Source organism: Coenobita brevimanus, chromosome 51 (genome assembly GCF_032717465.1).
Source record: "Coenobita brevimanus isolate Jiangsu-jjx chromosome 51, ASM3271746v2, whole genome shotgun sequence".
Taxonomy (NCBI): Eukaryota; Metazoa; Arthropoda; class Malacostraca; order Decapoda; family Coenobitidae; genus Coenobita; species Coenobita brevimanus.
This window is the reverse complement of record NC_137004.1, coordinates 36226267-36247250: the sequence shown is the minus strand read 5'-3', so window position 1 is coordinate 36247250 and position 20984 is coordinate 36226267. Positions and strand designations below refer to the sequence as shown.

At 40.2% G+C, this 20984-nt stretch overlaps 1 non-coding gene across 1 annotated transcript; it reads right to left on the bottom strand.

Annotated features, from left to right (window-relative positions):
- Window positions 1-5105: 5105 nt before the first annotated feature.
- On the bottom strand, window positions 5106-5224 carry LOC145400319 (5S ribosomal RNA). Its single transcript, XR_013897426.1, has one exon. It is a non-coding gene; the product is annotated as a 5S ribosomal RNA (ribosomal RNA).
- Between the last annotated feature and the right edge of the window lie 15760 nt (window positions 5225-20984).

The window sequence follows — 20984 nt, the reverse complement described above, 5'->3', positions numbered from 1 at the left end:
GCATTTCGGGATCTGCAGAATCTACCTTGCTGATTTAAGAAAAGGAGATGAAAAAATGCAACAAACATAACACCTCCTTTTGTCGTATATGAAATTAGCCAAAAAATCAGTTGACAAGGATGCAGCACACTTCCCCCTCCCCATTGCACTCGCCCATCTCGTCCACGTGCGCGCGGCCACACATCTCCACCGTCAGGCACTCGCCGCCTCGATCACGGCATTGCTTGATGTTGGTGGGAACTAGAAGGGGGAGAGACGTGTGGCTGGGGTCAGTGAAAGACGGAGAGGACGCGGAGAGGGAGGGAGTTGGAGACATGGAGGAACAGAATGTTATGTGGTTTGAGAGATTACATGAGAAAGAACTTCAGTGTGCAATGTGAAGTATATACATACATACATATACATTCACACACCGAGCACACACACACACACACACACACACACACACACACACACACATATATACAAAGAGAGAGAGAGAGAGAGAGAGAGAGAGAATATTAATGTAATATAAGAATAAAGAAAAATTAATGGTACAAGAAACTGAGAGAAAATACCTCGCCGAAGTCCGTCCGGGAGAGATAATTAAAGAGAATGTCAGCAAAATAAAGCACACCACTCACTTATACTACAGCACTCCACATCCAGACTCTGCTGTACCGGACACAAGCCACCCTCCTTAAGGTCGCGGGCAGGACAGTACTTCACCAGGGCACAGATCCCCCCGGCACTTGAGCAGGGTTCCTCGGGGGTGATCTGTAATCGCAGTGGGGCAGGTGTTATAGTTGGTTTGTTTCATCTGACGGAACTAGGTCACTCCTGCAGCTAAAAGACTGATATCGTGAAATTTGATGAGCTTCATTTATGAGCTAGTACTGAGTCTCCTTGGTGGGTATTCAAAACGATCATTGACTATAATTGGCTACCTACCGAGAGTAAAAGGGTTTGGGATCATTGTCAGGTTAGAGAAAACGCTGTACAGTAGAAATATTAGTAGCAATGTTTGTTATGATTATTGGTATTGGTATTTGTGCTACTCATCTTCCTTAATATTATTATTATCATCATCATCATTATTATTATTATTATTATTATTATTATTATTATTATTATTATATTATAATTATTATTATTATTATTATTATTATTATTATTATTACTATTATTATTATTATTATTATTATTATTATTATTATTATTATTTATTGATAGTTAATGATACTGTGACCCATTTAAATGGACATAATTTTTTGTTTAGTGTCTTCCTTTATCAGGTTACTGGTAATTAAAAATGAGAGAGAGAGAGAGAGAGAGAGAGAGAGAGAGAGAGAATCTGCCTCACCTTCATGCCCTTGTCAACAATACTGTTAGACTCCTCCGCTGTGGATGAAGGGAAAAATTATGAGTACTGATTATATGTAAATATTAAGTAGATGAGAAATACTGTATATGAATCAGTAAAAAATATTGGTGTGGTATTAAAGTGCTGAAGTAACATAAAAATAACAATATATTGCAGTGAGATGTAGTAGTAGTGCAGTACTACAGTAGTAGTAGTAGTAACTCCAGGCTCATCTAAACGCTAACCCTGTAGACTGGAGGCCGAGGCTGACCTCCACCAGTCCACCATCCTCCTTTTGGGGAACAGGGAGGACATTGAGGGGCCTTTGTATAATCAGACAGCTCCACCATTTAGTCATATCTGTGCCACCATTTGAAGGCGTCCGTCTCCAATACCAGATTGGATACTACAGCAAAATATAGAGTACAGAGGAGCAATCTATACTCTCTTCCTCACAACTTGGCCATTTTTTTCGTCCTTCTGCAACTCTTTTCACGTAGCACAATGGCATGAGCTGGACAACCCTGTATTAAATATTTCAAAGCTCTTCATCCTTTGTATTCAGAATGTCAAGCACAACGAGAGTAACTTTTTTTTTTTTTTAACAGTTCCTAAGTTAATATTAAGGAACTGATTAATTAAACTGCCATAATTTTCAGTCACCGTCATCTCACAAATAAATTCTAAGGTTGTTTTGGACTCACCCGGGAATGCCGCTGCCATCACCATCACCATCAGCATCACCATCACCTTCATCATCATCATTTACCTGTCGAGCATTTTTGGTGACAATTAATTTAAATACTTCTGATAGACAGATACTGTAGGGAAGCAGATAGACAGATAGATAGATAGGTAAATAATAGATAGATAGTAGATACATAGATAGAGAGATGGACAGATAGGCAGATAGTAACACAGGAATAAACAATAGAAAGAGGGCATAAAAATATGGTGTCAAAGCAGCTAATTGTGCACACACACACGCACACACTAACAACCAGGCTCCCCTGACTTCAGATTTACCCCAGTCTCATCATTTATTGCCTCTTATTGATAATATACAGCAAGTAATTCTCCCACATAACACTTAATTCCAAACTGGTGCTCGAGCTTTCTGAGTTTGTGGTACGAATGTCGAATAATATTTTGTTTGGTGGGCGGGGGTTATATAAGCGTCTGTATAGCTTCGAATGTCTCTAGAAATAACAGAGAATTAGATTTTTTCCTCTCGTAGCAGAATAACAGGTTTTCTGCTTTCGAGTCGTGTGTCCAGCCCTTCAATCGGTTGACGCATTATACATTTTTGCCATTTCAAGACGATTTTATTTAGCTTAGGAGAGACTCTTTCACCGCTAAAAATCCTTTCTTAAGTTGCATAAATAGGTCTAGAGAGAAAAACAAAAAGCATGGATGAGCCAACTACGAGTAATAACATCACTGGAATCGAGGAATTATATTTCTCTCCCTACACCTTTGGTACCTACCTTATATTTCATCAGGTGGCCCAACAAAAGGGTAGTGATAACCCATAACAGGATATCAACAGCCTATCTATATTCTACGTGGTGGGGTGCGGTAACAAACGGTGTACATTTATCACGGCACATACACCTGTCCATTAATTACCTTTTGCCTTGTCCCTACCTTCTTGCCCATCATTCTGTGTCTCTCCTCAGCTAGATTGATAGCTAGATAAATATATAAATAGGTAAACAGCGGGACAGATACATAGCTCGATAGATAGACAGAAAGACAGATAGATATAGTTGGACAGATAGATAAATAGATAGATATGCAGAGACAGATAGATAAACAGATATGCAGGGCCATAGACATACATAGACAGACAAAAAGGCAGACACAAATAGACGGGTGGATGGAATATACATACATGCATATAATATAAATAAATAAATAAAAAAAATCTATCTATCTATCTATCTATCTATTTATATATTATATATATCGTATAATCACAATAAAATGATTTATCCTAACGAATGCTATTGGAAGGCGTATATGGAAGCTGCAGTGATTGCATCGAGACAAACATAACGGCAACGTTGACCTTTACTTAAGAGTTTAGCATAACTAGAGTACCGACATTTCTTCGATAATTGTACAGCGTGGAATGATGATGAGGTTGATGACGAATGGATGTTAGTGTGTGGACTGAAAGTAAGGTTCACTATTGTGAGCAACATGGAGAGAGAGAGAGAGAGAGAGAGAGAGAGAGAGTACAGTGTTGGTATGGAGTCATGTAAATTGCAATACTAGTGTCTCATAAAAAAATAATGACTTTCACGAAACTCTCTCCCCATTACCTTGGTCTTGTCACCCAGATGTATATAACGCCCGAAGTAATTGTAATGACTACGAGAGCGCAACCACTTCATATTTATATAAGGTAGGCTACCCCCCCTTTTCCCCACCCCTTTCCCTCTCTTTCCCCTATCTCCTCCCCATCTCTCTCCGTTCCCTTCCTTTCCACTCTCTCACACCCCCTCCCCTGTCTCTCCTTCTCCTACCCTCCCCCTTTTTCTCACCATTCCTTCTCTTATACTATCCTTCTCTACACACCTTCCCTTCTCACCCTCCCCTTCTCATTTCTCATCCTCCCCCCATGTCTTCCTCCTTCACCTGCATGCTCGTTATCATTTTTTAAAAAGTTTTGTGTTGCTATCCTTTTCTTGCATCCACTTTCTCTTCACCTTTTTCCCGTTTTCATATAGCTCCCCCTTTCCTCCTTTACAATCCCCAATCGCCCTCCCCTTCCCTTCCCATCCCTCTCTCTCCCTTCCTCCCTCTCCCTTTCCTCCCCCAACTTCATACCCGCATCCCAACGCTAAATGATTGGCGTTATCCCACATCCCCCCATGATGGTCGCTTTGCTGGTGTTATTTATTCAAAGGTTATATAAGAGGCAATATTTCGGTTATCAACTTTGTTATGATTCGGTCGAAAAGAAATGAGTTGGTTACTACACTCTGTTTTTTCTGACTTGTCCATTGGTTGCCTTCTCTATATTATGAATGCTAACTGCAGCAACAGAATATCATTACGATATGGTGCTAGTCACGAAGAAGTGGTACGGACAGGAGATAGAGCCTTAGCATTATATTTTTCTCAGGCTAAGCTACGTAAAAAAATCTATCAAAGGGAATGCACTGTCAAATTCTAAATGATATAGTTTTTAAAATCATATAAAAATTGTAGAACATCCAGTGAATAACACACGCAGTTACTTATGGTGGATTCAGTTTTCCAAGTGTTGTTATTACCGTAGTTGTTGTTGTGTTGTTTTTATCATCATCGTCATTATTATTATTACTATTATTATTATTATCATTATCATCATCTGTTACTCGTACCTGTGGCAGACTCAGGTCCACCCCTGCATGGCAGCCGTATGATTGGTGTCGGCAGAGTCGCAAGATGAAACTTTTATATCAGCGTTAAGTCGAGGCGTCCACCATCCAGTCGCTCGATATACTGCAGTGTTACCTGCATGTTGCCTTGACGAGCCAAATAACGTCACCAAACCATTTACCACGCCGAGGGGCAATTCTACTTTCTCTTGGAAGGGAGAAATTTCGTAGAACCTGGCCTTTGGTTTCTTACTTGGATAAAAAAATAAATTTTTTTCATTCATTCATTGCCAGACGCCATGTATCCCAAACGGGGTGGAAAAGGGCTTAGAGTTAATTGTTTTCCAGGGAGGGGCAATAATCCTCCACCAACCCCACTTGACACGTAGGGATGCCAACAGCATCTGGTGTTCCCAGGAGGTCACCCATGCAAGTACTAACCAGACTCAACGTTGCTTAACTTCGCTGATCCCACGGGAAGCGGTGTACTTAACGTGGTATGGCCGTTGGCTAACAAATGAATGATTGGTGGTTTCAAGCGTTGCGTCCCTCAAACTTGATGAGTCCCCTGGGTATTCGAATCCAAGGGTTGGTTTCACATTATGCTACCCAGAAGCACGAGACTAAACAACTTTGCATGAAATGTGAAGACTAAATAGCCTGGCCTTGGACCCCAACGCTCCTGAAGAGGTAGTGGTAAACTGCAACAACAATGGCAACACAACAAAAATGCAACAAATATCATAATAGACAGTTAGTTAAAATAGATATATGATTATCGAGTGCACAAAGGTTATTTAGACGGATAATTACTGTAGGTTCAGCACTAAGGGAAAGATGGATCTGCAATCTATACCTCCCTTGCAACAGTAATAGCTTTTATTGCTGTTGTGAGCCCAGGATCATCTGACCATAAAACCAGTGAGACTGCAAGCCGACGTTGTCTCTCTTTTAGTCAATTATCCTCCTTTCGGGGAAAAAGGAGGGAACTGAGGGACGTTTGCATGTATCGGTCCCACGACGCGGACCTGTCTTTCTCAAGCACCAACAGTAATACTGATAATAATAGTAATGATGATGGTAGCAATGATTCCGGTAATATACAAAATAACGCATCACAATACGGCATACAGACGCATAAAAAAAACAACAGAGATGGTGGTGCTGGTGTGTTTGTACAAAACAATGCATCACAATACCATATACAGACACGCATAAAGAACCAGCAGAGATGGTGATGGTGGTGGAGGTGGTGTGTTATGCAGGTGAGACACGTGTAGGTCAATACTCTTGTCGGGGTTATAACCTCACACTTGCATTTCGCAAAATTTATCAGGACTTTTGCTATTATTCACACTTTTCTTAGTCTTTTATGTTTAGAAGGAGATGGCAGATGGAGGACTTTACCTCCTCAATTTTAAGCTCACAGTAGTTCTGGGGTTCAGTGGGATGGCCCAAGAGGGAGAGAGAGAGAGAGAGAGAGAGAGAGAGAGAGAGTCCTTTTTTTTGTTCACCATTTCTTCCAAACACTTTTTACACTTTCTCAACCACATCTGGATTTATGACTCTCACTTCTATCTCACACCTTCACTTTTACCCATTATATCTTCTCCACGCCAGAATTCATTTATGTTTTTTGTCTGTGCACTGTTTTCTATATCCTGCACATGCGTTTATGATTCTTTTCCGTGTATCATAAGTTTCTACAGAAAACAAATTTTTTTCTTACATTCAGTTACAAGTATCTTTTTTTTTTTTTTTTTTTTTTTTTTATGCATTCTTCACATTATCCATTTTTTACAGCCTCCGTTTCTTTTTCCAGTTTTCTACACTTTTCTCTACCATAACTGATTTATAGTTGTGCCTCACACTTACATTAACACAAAAATCCCGATATTTTTTTTCTATTTACTCTCTCATATATATATATATATATATATATATATATATATATATATATATATATATATATATATATATATATATATATATATATATATAGAGAGAGAGAGAGAGAGAGAGAGAGAGAGAGAGAGAGAGAGAGAGATAGTGTATATAGATAGACAGATAGATAGATTGATAGATAGATATGCAAACTAACCACATGGGGAAATGAAAGGAGCGACAGTGAGTACTTTCGTATATTACATCTTCAGACAGAGTGAGACAGAAACGTAAAGGATAGAGGTCTTTTATGCACACCCGCAGCAGGTAGTGGCACACAGAACAATGGATGACCTGAGTTTTTACCTGCGGCTTAACTTATGGTCACCTGCAGCAGGGAGTGAAACACAACAAAGGATGACCTGAATCTAAAAATGCACGTGACAAAGGAGGAGGGAGTAGGAGGGGAGGAAAGGGGAGTGAGAGCGAGGGGGAAGGGGGAGGGGAGGAGGGGAAGGGGGAAGGGGAGAGGGGGGGAGTAAGGAGGGGATAAATACTGCTGCTTAACTTAAGACTTAGAGGATTAATGCTTGGTGTGTCCCACACAGGTGTGACTACACCACCAGGACGTGACAGGGAACAGTCACTTGTTAGTCTGGGGGATACTGCTTTAAAATTAATTCAGTTAACAATTTATCACACTTAAAATGACTCTTGTACATTATTCTACATTTTTCACCACCAAACGATGAATAACACATAAAAATCTTCTAATCAGACAGCACGCAAACGCACACTAAATAACATCACATCCACCCTTCCTCAATAATCCTCACTCCAGTATGCAGTCTTAATGTCTTTTATTGGCATATAAAATCAGAGAGAAATTCCTGTTAGTCTCTTCAATTCGATTACTATATTTCATTCCTTCTGTCACTGGACTTTCAGCCTATTCGTTTAGGGAAGATCTCCACCGTCTGTAACCCCCTCAGTTCGAAACCTCTGTCTTAAACTTAACAAAACTGTTCGATATCAGCAAAAGCAAAGTGAAAAAATACGTCATCGGAGTGAAGTACTTTGCCCTTTCTGCCCAAGGATGCATTTTTAGTGAATTCTTGCTGTACCCAGAGTTTTTTGCTAATTTTATGGGAGAAGTCGTGAAGGGATTAAATGCAAAATCAACTCGCCCTTTTTGCTGGGAGAAGTGTCACATAAACTGAACGAAATCATCCACATGTAGCCAAAATAAATAAACTAAAAATGACCACCAGACTAAAGGGGTTACATGTCTCTGAGTCCGGAAAACTCTAGTACAGGCTATTAAATTTGGACAACCGTCACTGAGTTTTATTTAGCTGTGATTGAGAAACCTGAGAGTGTTAATAGTAGTATCATAAACCCATTAAAGATCAGAACACCTTTATTACTCAGTGTCACCTAACGTCAGACGATTTCCTTACTCAGCTAAGGGATGGAAACAGAAACATGAGAGAGCCAGTATTGTGCCATTAATTCTGTCGAGGTTAGGGCAAAATTGATATTCTTTTTTAGCTGACGCCAAACGATTTTTCAAATAAGTCACAGAAGGCTGAGTGTGGATGTATTGGTACCAAATGCTCTCTAAAGGTCGGGACAGCTCTAGTATCACATTTCACCTCGCACGAGACAATTTTATTCATCTGAGTGTAAGTGTTAGGTGCTTGAGAAATAGAGAGAGAGAGAGAGAGAGAGAGAGACCTTTTCATACGTACGCAAATTTCACCTATAGCACAACAATGAAAACTTTGCTTCCAGAATTGCTATCAGCTGAACATTAAGTCTTGGGTTATTCCTGGTAAAACGCAGTTTATTCTGATGGAATAGTGAAAACGCAATCTTCCTTTTTTCAGTCTTTATCTGTCTGTCTGTTTATGTCATTCTTCCTGTTTTTCTCCTTCTTTTTCGTTCTTCCTGTCTCCCCCCCCCTCTCTCTCTCTCTTTCTCTCTCTCTCTCTCTCTCTCTCCACATAACCTACATATTTTTTCCCTATAGCTCTTTATAAAAACAACTCGCCGCATTAATAGCACAATCGCATTTCGAGAACAAGGTCACAGTGTGGAGTAAATGTGGGAGTGGTACTTAGAATGGTGAGGGAGTGGTGATAGAGAACTTGGAGTGGTGGAAGAGAGTGGTGACAGAGAACATGGAGTGCTGGGAGTGGTGGCAGAGAACTTGAAGCGGTGAAAGGGTGTGGTGATAAAGAACTTGGAGTGGTGGAAGAGAGTGGTGACAGAAAGCTTGGAGTGGTGAAAGGGAGTGGTGATAAAGGGAATTGGATAAGTTTCTATTCCTTATTATCTTATTGCTTCTATTTTTTTATTACTTTACTTTTCAGGCCATCTTGCATAAACTCAGGATTCGTGTGGCCATTTTATCAGTCTTTAATGCTAACTTAGGAGAAGCAAAGGAGATGATAATTATGCTCAACACAAGTGTATCGAGAAAAGACATACATAACCTAAGCAGTGTGTGTGTGTGTGTGTGTGTGTGTGTGTGTGTGTGTGTGTGTGTGTGTGTGTGTGTGTGTGTGTGTGTGTGTGTGTGTGTGTGTGTGCTCGCGACAGACAGACAGGCAGAAAGAGCTTTAGTGGGCAGCAAGGAACATTTAAATAATTTCCCAGTAGCTTCCCCCCCCCCTCTCTCTCTCTCTCTCTCTCTCTCTCTATCCTCTGCGTGACTAAATTTCTTGCACGACTTATGAATCTAGTTTTTGCTGAGTTTCTTGCAGAAGTCGGGAGCCTTCATTGTCATGCATACGTATGGTACTCCAAACGAATGACTAGAGAGAGAGAGAGAGAGAGAGAGAGAGAAGACAGGTGTTGGCAGTCTAATTACAAGGCAGGTATATCGACCAGAGATGGATTTACCTGCATGATATCCAAACCACCACCGTCATTACTACCAGCACTACCACCATAGTTACCAACATTACCAGTATCACCACAAGCATCAGTACCACGACAAATATTACCACTATCACCACAATCATTACTATCACCATGGCCGTTGCTACCTACCACCACAACCAGAAATATCACCACTACTGCCACTGTCTTCGCAACTCCTCCAACCAATACAATTATGAACACAGTCAGCTACAGTTACTCCTACCCTCATCACTACTACCACATTTCTCACCTACCCACACCACAACTTCCACAAATAACACCACAACCATCACTGTCATCATAACTATCACACCCACCATCATCACCCCCACTGCTATCATCATCACTTCTCCAGTCACCGTCACCCTCACCACCACTGCGACCACTACCATCTTTTCTACCACCACTACCTTCACTATGTACCCTACTAACACCACGATTTACTTCATAATTGATCAGAGGACGCGTTTTTGTTTTTCTACAGATATTTCGCCATTTTTACACTTCTTGGGAGTTGCGTTCTGGTGTGTACCATTTTTTCCCTCAATGCTTCACCTCGATCTTGGTATTCATATAAGATCATAACCCCTTCAGCCCAAGGACGTTTTATCTCATTCAAACTATTCCCAGACGAGTTTACTTTGTGTATGATAAACTTTTTGCAATGGAGGGATTAGATGTAGCTTTCACTAACCCATTCACTACTCGGGGAACATCCAATCGTCTGGTAAGAGCAAGAATTATACTAAGTTCATATGACGTCGTCGGGTTCAAAATGTTATGCAGCCCATACAATATTAATAAATCTCCACTGGATTAAAAAATTTTCGCTGGACGATTTTGTTTGATTATATTTATCATTTCGATGTTCACTCTAGTGTGGTTGCAAAGTGCTTACTAGCCATGTAACTTAGGGTCATATTATAATTGGCATACAAAGCTTTGTAGGTCCTCTCCTGAAACGATTTATTTTTTCATGTTGTATCGCAGTATCCTCTTGTATGCGATTTATATCTTTCTTAATATCCACAAAGTTGTCATCAGTAACATACAAGCGGATACAGAAGCATAATATGTGGAATACGAAATTGCCAAACCTCAAGAACGTATGAATACAGTCCACACATGGAAAATACTGAAGAAGCATTAATGTAACAATAGAAATAGGAGAATATTGAAGGTCCTGATGATGAGTCACAAAACATATTAACGTAACAATTTAGATTAGCAAAGTTTGAAGGTGTGAATGATGACAGTTCGAGATTAACAGAATATCAAGGTATTTGTATATAAGCACATAAAAATCAACAATAAAATTGTTTACAAAAAAACAACAGAATATAAAACAAACAACAAATATTATAACTTAAAAAAGTGTAATTAAAACCAACATTATAACAACATGGTAACCGATACTATGAAACCCAGTAATATGTATATATACTGAACCAACAATACATATAGAAACAGTATAAGAGAATAATACAAAACAAAAGTAGGAATTCAGACCAAGAAGAACAATAAATGAAGGCTGTAGTATGTAAATTAGGGTAATACCACAATTTTCCACTCCTTTCCCGTGACACTCTGAAGGCTGAAGAAAACATGGATAAGAAAGTATTAAAGCTCTTCGTTATCTTGCTTCCCTGACGACTCTAACGAGGCACACACTCTTAAACTGGCAGTCGGGAAATTGTGATTAAGTTTGCTGTCAGGTAGTTTTAGTTAGTTTTGCATTTAGGCAGCTTTGCTTAATTTGACCATGAAGCATTGAATATAAATTTTGGAAATCATGTGCTTTTGAAAAAATTTGCAGTTAGGTGCTCTCGATCTATTTTGCAATCAAGTACTTCAGTTTAATATGGTAAGTGTGCACTGTAATTTAGTTGCCTGGTACTTTCTTTCTTTTTCTTTGTTTTTCTTTGTAAGAGTGTGAAACCCTTACCAATTGTTTGAAAATGTGGAACGTGTTCGAGCCAGCTTGAATGCTAATGCTGTTAGCTTTCCAACCATATGTGTACTTCTGTTGCTGATTTAATGATTTCCAAAGATAGCCTGGTTTTGGTGCTAAAGTTAGTTCTTTTAGCTTTTCAACAATACGGAGGCGAATTCTGAGGGAAACCGCTTAAGTAACATCTATTAAATTTCCATTAATTATCCAGCAATGTGCGGAGGTCCCCTATAGCTTTAATATATAAATGATTTCCCAGGTAACCCAGATTAGGGAGTAAATTTGTTTTTGTTTTGTTTTTTTACCTTTTTTCCAATATGGTGGCGACTTCTGAGAAACGCCACTTACGCAACACCCGTTATTTTTCCATAAGCTTTTCAGTAAAGTGCATCGGTCAGCTATGTTTATTAATTTTCAAGACAATCCAGTTTATGTGTTCAGTTCGATGCCTTTTAATTTTTTTCAGCAATACGATGGCGCAAAATAAGAAAAGCAACGTAAGATATATCAATTACTCTCCCACAAGCTTTTCAGTGATGTATTTCGTCCGGCGTAGAATTAACAGATTTCTAGATAATACAGATATGGGTCTCAATTTGGTGCATTTATTTTCAGCAATTTAGTGGCCAATTCTGAGAAAAGCCCTTCAAGTAACGCTGTTTACTTTTTCACACGTTCTTCAGTGATGTACGTGGATCCGCTGTAGCATTAATAGTCTTCAAAATTACAAACTGTTCTCTTTGTGCATCTACACCTACTACGTGTTTAACAATGTTTTGACTGGCTACGTTTGTTGGAAAAATAAAACTGCAGTAAAAAGCTGGGGGAGAGAGAGAGAGAGAGAGAGAGAGAGAGAGAGAGAGAGAGAGAGCTTTGTCTGACAGACAGATATTGAGAGAAGCATGCCAGACATATTAAATATTAAGATAAGCGACAAACAGACAAGCAGAAAGACTAATAGATAACAAGTGCGGAGAATGCACTGTTGTTTATGTGTGTGCTACAGGTTGCAAAAAGATGGCCATAAAATGGAGAAATTACGACACTGAGAGAGAGAGAGAGAGAGAGAGAGAGAGAGAGAGAGAGAGAGAGAATACAGACGGGTACGATAGAAACAATGAATACCTACTCGTAGATGAGATCAATATATACACGGACAGATTAATATGATAAAGGTATCGATAGATACACAGATAAGCGTGGTCTATTTTCGCCGAGCACTGTGATGGTAGTTCTTTACATCTGTTTACTTTTTATCTTGCTTACAAATATACCCATCGACCATTTGTGTGATGATGATGATGGTGCTCTACTACTACTACTACTAATAATAATACTACTGCTACTACTACTACTACTGCTGCTGCTACTACACTTTCTACTACTACTACTACTACCACTACTACATCTAGTATGATTCTTATCTAGCTGATTAAACGTAGGTGTGGTTGGATTTTTTTCGGATTAATTTAGGTAGTCAGGTTGTCAGATCGTACTGTTATGTTCTGTCATTCTTGTTATCATGAGATTCTATTCTCGAGCTTTGGAGAGCGGCTTAGGAGTGAAGGTTTAGTGATACCTATGTTAAACCATTCTAATTTGAAAAGTTTCCTCCTGAGCTGAAAAAATAAATATCTTGCAATCTGGCTGAAACACGCTAAGTTAGGTTAAGTAGGCAAAGGTTAATTCGTATCAAGTCAAGCCAGGTTGAGCTCAGTCTGGTTGTCAGTTTAAGCAAGTCAGTTTCATCCAAGTTAGACTATATCAGGTTAAATGAAGGTAAGCTAATTTGTGTTACGCTTCGTTGAAATAATTTTGTACTCTGTAATTATCATGCCACATCCCTTGACAATCATTTTTCCTAGTCCGCCTGTCGGAAGCATTCGTCAGATAAAATAAAGATCATTTACTCTTCATTTATCAACGGTTAATGACCGCATGAAGGCAATTAACAAAGTGGCAGGTATGGCAATCTGTTCAGAATAATGACACTTCGAAGATGACGGTAACACACATAAATGCTCACAAACTATCCACTCTCCAGTTTTACTTGGCCTAAGAGTTTCATGTTTCCGTCTTGAATGTTGAAATGTAACAAGAGATGAACACAGCAGTACGATATTAGTCATGAAAAAGTGTAATGGAAAAAATGTTAAAATGTAGTATTGTTTATTCTGCCACTGACGTACGGGAAATAAACTAAAAAAAAAAAAAAAGAAAGTTAAGATGAACTGACTGCAGACACAGTTATAAGTCATTGCAATCCATTTATCACCAGCTGATGAACTCAGAATGAAATAAACTTGGTAGCAGGTGCGATACTCTCTTTTCAAGATAGGCATTACAGAGAATGAGAAGTGAAGTATACAAACGGTCAAATCTAGATGCAGATATGAATAATTTGCAATCCATTTATCACAGTCATTGACCCAAGAGGAAAAGTGATTATCAGAGGATGCGACTGACTGTTCTGAAGAATGATAATACGAAGAAGCAGATAATTAGGTACGTAAAAGCTTACCAACTAGACGGAATGAACCCCTTCAGCGATATGACTTATTTTTTTTACATTTTATTCAAACTCCAAACACTGTAATTAAACTTTGGGACGGAATTTAGAACTGGATATGTTAGACACAGCTTTCATTAAGCCCGTCAGTACGAGAGACCTTTCTTAAGATGAGTAAAACCATCTGGAGATAGGAAAAACGAACTGAAAAAACAGTAATCTGAGACAAGGTGGTGTGAGTCATTTACAATCAACATTTTTGGCTCGGGAAGGACAATTTACTATGCACCAAGTGCGGTAATTTATTCCGAAATACAGCATGGGGAAGAAAATGTCGAGTACTACAAGCAAAGCATAGTTTGAAACCATGTAGTCCAACCGTTTCATCTCCACTTTATGAATCCAAAATGAAATGAACTCTGTCCCAGGTGTATTATTCTGTCAGCAAGAAGGATAGTAAGGAGAAGGAGATGCGAAGTATAGAGGCGATGAAAACTGGGAGCAGCCATGAATCATTTGCAGTCTATTCATCACCATCTAATGACGCAATAGGTACCGTCAATTAGGCCTTAGGTGCAGTACTCTGTTTTGAAGAAGGACAGTACGGGGAAGGGGATGTTAAGTATTAATACTATTGACTGTTACTACCCCACTCTTGACGTCTTGAGACCTCAGTGCTCACAGAACCGCTGGGGAAGAAACACGTGTTGAGCTTGATCCTGACCCATTCTTAGATCTTCAGGTACTAGTCTAGGATTTTCTCGGAATATTCTAGGCATTACAAAAATTTTAGTGAATACTCCACACTCCATTCTCACTCCCTGTGTGGTATTCAAAGCATTTCATTGTCATTAAGCATTGTTCCACCATTATAATTATTTCATTTGAATTTTGCAATGAACATATGATTTTCTTATCTAAATATAGGCCCTTCACAGTAGAGGGAGTAATGGATTTTCTTAACCTCTAGCAAAGTGTGTTCTCCCTATGACCCTCTTCACCGAGCAGTACACTTGGGGACCTGGATAAAAATCTGGTTGTTGCGTGTCGTGTTTCAGGGGAAGATTGGGATTTAGTACAAAACGACCTTCCACCTTGTTCTGCTCCACTTTGTCAAACATTATCGTTCTGGGTCTTTCTGTCATCACTCTGTAATGACCCTTATGTCTTCCAATGTACATTTCTATTTAATTCTCGGTCATCCTCTCCTCCTTCTGTCAAATATGGTAACCTTTTAAGTAAGTCTCCTTCCCAGATACACAGTCGGGGACAAAATTTTGCCCAATATTTCACGACTTCTGTTTTTCACTCTCCTCTAAAGGCTAATATTCCTAAAGTGGAAGAGATTTTGTATGTTTATGCAGTGTAATCATAGGCAAACTTTTGTCTATGGATGTACTCTTCCACTTCTTCAGTCTCATTCCCAGTCTTCTTCTCCCCCTCCCCCCTCCTTTTTTACAAGCCATCTTCCTTCTCCCCTGCACTCTTCCACGTTATCTTTTCATATTGTCCTTGGTCTACCTCCCCTTCTCCCTAATTTAGGTTTTTCACTGCAACTTACAAGCTTTCTATTTTACTCTGTCAATCCCCAGACTATTTATTTGGCTAAGGAGAACCGGCATCAACAGCGTTATAGACTCTTGCTTAACTTCAAAGCTCCTATTTACATGCCACAAGTTATTTTACCTCGCTACAGAGCATTTGATTCACTCGCTGCAGAAAAGGCGTTAAAAGCGACTTCACTCATGTTCATTTAATTAAAAAAAACATTTCTCGCCTGGCAATACACAGTTCCACAATGAGTGTTGTTGCTGTTTCCGTATATTCGGAAGACAAATATTTATTAATAGATATTTTATAGCGTATATGATGAATAAAAAATTTTCATGAGGCTCCATTGATAAAAATAGCAGACATACATATACATGAAAAGTTACTGGAGAATATCTTTTACCGTTTTGTTTGCCGTTTCAAAATGTTATCATGGACAGTGTATATACAGTATTTTCTTTTGACTATAGGCTTTTACGCTATCATTTCAAAATGCTCTTGGTTCCCTTGTAAGTCATTAAGTATCTTGAATAAAGGAGTTAGTGAAAGCACATTGATCGATGAGTGTAGCTACCTCTTTACAATTAGAGAGTTTTATAATTTTCTCATATAAAAGTTACGTTGTGTGTGTGTGTGTGTGTGTGTGTGTGTGTGTGTGTGTGTGTGTGTGTGTGTGTGTGTGAGGTTCCTGCGCACGTAAACACAATTACTATATACGAGCACGTAAGTTATACACCAGCATTCCTAGTCTAATGTCATTCTCGCTCCACACACACACACACACACACACACACACACACACACACACACACACACACACACACACACACACACACACACACATTCACACCACCAACACACACACGTACCCAAAGAAGTAAAGCACATCAGAATTTTCGTATCGCAAAGTTACCACTCAGTGTACCCAGTTGCACACCTCTTACAGTACAAACCCCTGTAGCCTGATGCAGCCAGGCGACGTATGGTGGTGGTGCGAGGGAGAAAAGAGGTGGTGCGAGAGGGTAGTGGTGCGAGGCTGGGATGATGATGGTTGTCGGAGTCTTACAGTGGTGAAAAGACTGGGGTGGTACAGTATCTGATGGTGCAAGAAGATGGCTAAGTAGTGGTGGAAAGTGAGTGCCAGGAATAGAACTAAGAGTGGTGGGAGATTTTTGGTACTACAAGACTGAAAGGAGAGTTTATTCTTGATACAGAATTCCTGGTGGTGCAAGACTTCAGGGGCTACAAGTCTGGAGAGAGAGAAGGCAGAGAGGGAGTTGAAGTAAAGCCAGTGGACGTGAAGAGGACTGGTGTGTGGTCTGAGGCATTAGTGGTGTCAACATAAGGATGGAGGGGTGGATCTGGTTCCTGTTATGCATACCCCTATACACTACCTCGGCACAGCAAGGTTGGTATAAAGTCCTCAGTTCTTCAGTAAGACAGGAGGGATTTAACAGGGATGTCTTCTTGTTTAGTTTATTCGTATTATGTCTAGAGGATTTTATTCATCTTAGAAAAACATTTCCGAACTGTAGGGGTTAGGTATAGGTGTGTAGCCCTTAGAAGGACTGCTGGGTCACAGGGAACGAACTATACTCGTAAAGTCTATATTTAGGTTCGGACACAGAATAATGTAAAGAAAAATTATCACCTTGAACCATGACCGTCCTAAAGGGTTAGGTAGGACACAGCAACAGCAAAATAGAAGGTACGGAAATGAAAGAATTATTAGGTGCAATTAACTAAATAAGAGAGAACAGTATTTCCACTTAAGCGATTTATGCGTCATTAAGGACACTTACAGCATTTGTAATGCACAATTGCCTAGGTAGTGGAAGGAAATAACGCATAAACTATTGTTATGTTTATGGTGGTGTGTCAAACAGCATATGCTGGAGGGAATTTCTGTTATTATCAAATGCCATGGACACAAATCGTCCCCACCATCATCACTACCTCCACTACCACCACCACCACCACCATCATCATCATCATAAGTCTCTCCCTTTGAATGGAGTCAAATCGTAGGCAGCCAGGGGTCACACCGGACGAACACCTGTTGCCTAATGTTAAGGTGCGTAAGTAAAACCCTTCTTAGACCCCACCAGGAACGATTCACGATGACACTATTACTATTGCAGTCTGGGAAATATTGGTATCATTTGTGGTCTAGTGGTAGTAATAAAACTTTGGAGAGTTTACAATGATACTAGTGCTGTCTAAGAAAGCTTCATACCACTTGTTGTCCAGTACGAAAGTGTATGATAGGCTTTATTAGATCACACGAGGAACATTTCGCGATGACAGTTACTCCTGCAGTCTAGGAATGCTTTGAACCACACACTACCTTCGTTCGGTTTGAATCATTGACCACGGCTCCTTTTCAGCCACGGAGAAGGCAGAGCGTGATCAGAAACCGTAGCTTACGAGTGCACTGTCATCAGCAGAAATTCACATTGAGGATATGATATAAGCCGGCGATCTTATAACACTATGGTGATGAGCTGACTGCCTTAGATGACAGGTATTTCATCCCTTGAACGCTACGGCGTGTTTACCTCAGCCAGAGAACTTGGAGGAGGCGATGTATGCATCCGTGTCTGTCTGTTTATGTACAAGATACCTCAAAAAGCTTTTATCGGGTTTCAGTAAAGTTTGGTGGATAGGTGGGCAGTGGGTCAAGGGAGAGTTGAATAGATTTTAAGGTGGAACCTGCCCTGGATGCAGAAAAATCATTAATTTTATTAGCGTTGTCTAAGGTATGCGCTCATGGAGATTGTGTAACAGGGCAGACAAAGCCCGTAGAATTAAATGAATATTTGACAGTAAAAGTATTTGTCTACTACAGAAGCAAATCATGAAATTTATTTGCGTTGACGGTGGTATACTCCGTCTGACTGCTTTCTATATAATTTACTTGTTTATTCTTGCTTTTACATACAATGTTACCAGATTACCGATTTGTATTATACATATGCTTGAAGTGAACTTCTGCTATTGGCTGTACGTTCTTATCCGAGAAAGTGGTGACTCTTCAATTCAAGAGTGTATTTTCTTTTTCATTCTTGTTATGTCAAGGTAATTTATTAAGTTTGGGGGACATTTGCTGAACTGGAGATGTTAGATAGAACCTTCAATTGCCTCATTACCATACAATCGTCTGGAGTTAGCAAGCATAGACGAATAAAACACGTCACTGGATTGAAAAGGTTAAGTCCTTTAATATGATGGGGTTCTCTTTGCTGAATAAAATCGTCTAGTATGGATATTAATACGGGTGAGAAATAGATAAGAATATTAATACCTATGAGCTTAATGGCAGGTAAGAATATCAATATAGGTTACATTAATTGTACAGTATATTAAAATATTCTTACAGTTACGATAGATGACACGTAAGTTAATGAAAGAAAAGCATTTGGAAGCCGAATGCTAATCGCCCGCCAGAATATGCTGTTGGCCAAGTCCAAGATTTAGGTCATATCTTGATACCCTGAAGGTTTCATGTTGATAGATCAAGCCGTTCAAGAGATGCAATGGTGCTAAAGGCGGGCGATAAAAACTATAGTAGCCGCAGCGAGAAATGAACGCTGTGGTGGGGCAGGCGGGATGACCGGGGATTCCCCCACTGTAGCCATATCCACATGTCACTGACCATCGGCCACCGCTGCAGCCCCGCTCCATGATCCTTACCCTGTGTCTCTGGCTTTCTCTTTCTCTCTCGGTTTCTATATAAACTGGTGTATTTCCGAAACTAATTATGAAATTATTATGACTTTTGTTCCACACCACCACTGAGGTAAAAATCAAGGAGAGTTTTCTGTATAAAGGTTTCCCCCCCCTCCTAAATGTGGCATATGAGCGGGGGAGTGCGGCCTTGCCGATACCTCCGCCTGACCTTTTTTTTTTTTTTTTTTTTTTTTTTTTTTTACGTGTCCGACTCTGGGCAAAGGCTCAGGGCCTATTTCTTGGGGGCAGTGGCCTATCCCAAGGCCCAGTAGTCCTCCTACACCTCCACATGTCACCACTTCGGCGCTAACACCCACCGCCCATATTGAATACATGCTAGGGCTGTCTCATACAGGACTGGTGTATTGGTATTAGCGGGGGTATTTTTACGACATGTCGGCGGGTCATCTGGTAGATCAGGAAAGTCTGCTTTTTAGGAAATTCAAATCCTTAAACTGTTCCCTGCCCCAGCCGGGATTCGATCCTGGGTCCATTAGGACTGCAAGCCGCCTCTCTACCGATTCAGCTACCGCCTCCCCCTATAATTATACACTCGCCAGAACTGACCTGCCCTCAGACAAGGGGGGGGAAACCTTTATACAGAAAACTCTCTTTGATTTTTACCTCAGTGGTGGTGTGGAACAAAAGTCATAATAATTTCATAATTAGTTTCGGAAATACACCAGTTTATATAGAAACCGAGAGAGAAAGAGAAAGCCAGAGACACAGGGTAAGGATCATGGAGCGGGGCTGCAGCGGTGGCCGATGGTCGGTGACATCCTACCTCTATGGTCGGTGACATGTGGATATGGCTACAGTGGGGGAATCCCCGGTCATCCCGGCCGCCCCACCACAGCGTTCATTTCTCGCTGCGGCTACTATAGTTGACTTTTGGCAGACATTTTGGTGACCTTGATCCTGAGTGCCCATTTTCGATCTCGCCCAAAATTTTGCCCATATCTTGATACCCTGAAGGTTTCATGTTGATAGTTCAAGCCGTTTTCATGAGATATAATGGGAAGAGGTACACACACACACACACACACACACACACACACACACACACACACACACACACACACACACACACACACACACACACACACACACACACACACACACACACACACACACACACACACACACACACACACACACACACACCTTGAGCAATGGGACGGGTGTGTGTGTGAAGGTCACAGCCTTGCCCTTAGATCGGACTATATGAGCTCTAAGCTCCCTTCCAGGAGGGTAAAAAGCTGACGATCACGACCATCAAGTGATACTGACCGACCCGGTGAATTAATTACACACACACACAGAACCAGGCAAAATCATTACTGCTCCGCCTCATAAAGGCGGGCGATCATAATGCATATGTGATGGAGGGCAGGTCAGAATATCAATAAGGGAATGATGAATAGGAGGGAGAAATGATGTATGTAGATGATATGGAGGCCAGATAATAATACCATACAGAGGTGAGATTATTAGGTATGGACATCAGAGGAAAGGAAAGTCAGTAGGCTAGACTATTAGATATATGTAAGACCAATAGGTAAGAATATCAAAGAGGAGATCAGTGAGTAAGAATAGATCCTTAGGTAAGACTATCAGACAAAGGTAAGATCCGCAGGTGAGAATATCAGGCACAGGTAAGATCCGCAGGTAAGAATATCAGTTACATGTAAAATCAGCAGGTAAGAACACCAGGCACAC